The following is a 1,856-nucleotide window of genomic DNA, read 5'->3' on the forward strand; positions in this document are numbered from 1 at the left end:
ACGGAGCACCCTGGGAGCCATGCACCTCGGTGCCACGCTCGCACCACAGGCCGCCTCCCGGGCAGGGTCTGCCATCCGCAGCCCCACCTTGATGTACTGAGAGCCTGGGCACTGCCCCCCACAGATCCCTCTGCCCGTCTGTGAACTCACGGGCCCCGGGCACTGGCGACCCAGGCAGAGGGATTTGCTCTGGGGGTTTGCGGCCCAGAAGGGAGACCACCCAGTGTGTGTGCTGCACCCCGGGGAGTGCTGGGCAGGGGAGGCAGGGCCCCGAAAAGGATCCGCACAGGCATTCGCCTGGGGCCCAAGAGGCCCCTTGGGAAAGGCGGTGGGGGCAGAGCAGGGTGCAGGCTCCGGGCTGGGGAGGAGCCGGCCGAGGGGCTGAGCAAAGCCAGGCCTCTGAGCGGAGATAAGACGAGGAGGGGACTGCTGGGTGCCTGGGGACTTTGGCCTTGTTCTGAGGGCCCAGGTCCCTTGCAGGGAATGACTCAGTGGGGTCTGCATTCTAAAGGGTTGTCCCTCCTCTGAGCAGACGGGGCCTGCAGGGCAGAGGGAAGGGCGTGGGGTAGAGCAGGACGCAGCTCGGGCGACGCCTGCCTGTCGGTGGCGGGCTGGTGCGGGCCGTGATGCCGGGTCCTCCTGCGTGGCTGGAGGGGTGGCAGGGACCCTTGGTGGGAGTGGGAAGTGCCGGAGGCCGTGGCCGGGCTTCGGGGCAGGGGACGGAGCGGGGGTCTGGAGGGTGAAGCCCGGCCAGACAGACATTGGGGAGTCAAGGACACACGGACACTGTGGGTTCCAGGGAGCACCGCTGGGGAGCTCTGGGTCAGCAGCCTGGCCTGAGGACCGAGCTGGGAGGCCGCCGGAGGGACGGTGACCTGCCTGGGGCACGGCCTGCAGAGGCCGCCCTGGCCCTGGTAAGGCAAATGGACTGACTCGTAGCCAAGAAACTGGGAGCTAGGACAGATTTCCTCCAGGAACAGGCAAAGGAGGGAGTTATGGGAACTGAATAAAATCCAGCTGTTTGAGAGGAGACAGGGGAGTGACCCTGGGAGACAAGTAAAAATATCCATTTTCTTTGAGTGACATGTCAAAGAGCTCCCTCTGGCAACAGTGTGGAGAATGGGGGGTGGGGGCAGATGGAAGATGGGAGACAGTGAGGAGGTGCTGAAGTCTTTGGAGCAGGACAGTGAGGCCTTGAACTGAAGTGGTGAAGAGGGAGCTTCTGGGAGCTGTGAAGTAGAAGAATTTATAATACTTATTCTTCAATGTTTAGGGCAAAATGGACACCTTTGAGAATCTGATGCAAAAAGTTTTATACTAAATTCAAGATTTGCTCCATTTTAGCATCAGTGTGACGTTAATGGCAGGGAAGCTAGGCTGGTGAGCCCTTTGCATGAGCCATAGTTTTTGTTTCGGGTGGGCACTGGGGATCTCTAACCACATCATGGGGGTGGGAGAAATAAGGAATGAGAAGCAGCATTTGTCAAGGGCTGGCTGTTTATATCATGCCCTGCAGCCCACCAAGCAGATGGCAACACGGAGGCATTAGATGCACTGTTCAATATCCTACCCCGTTCAGACAGGCTCCAGAGGCTCCAAGGGGTTAACTGCACAGCCTCCCACTCCTCCGCTCGCTAATTTTTAAACGCAGCTGAGCTCGGAGCGGGCGGGCGCCCCTCCCAGCAGCCCCAAGAGGGCCTCCGCGCAGCCCCCACCCCCATCGCCAGGAATCCACGTGCGTCTAGAACAAAGACTCCCCATCCCCTCCCTCGTTCAGCCCGTTCTGATGCCTCAGCCTGGGCTCCCCCCCAGCCTGCCCCCCACCCGCGCCTGCATGGCTCCCAGATGAAGCCTCG

Source organism: Myotis davidii, unplaced genomic scaffold (genome assembly GCF_000327345.1).
Source record: "Myotis davidii unplaced genomic scaffold, ASM32734v1 scaffold221, whole genome shotgun sequence".
In the NCBI taxonomy this organism is placed as follows: domain Eukaryota; kingdom Metazoa; phylum Chordata; class Mammalia; order Chiroptera; family Vespertilionidae; genus Myotis; species Myotis davidii.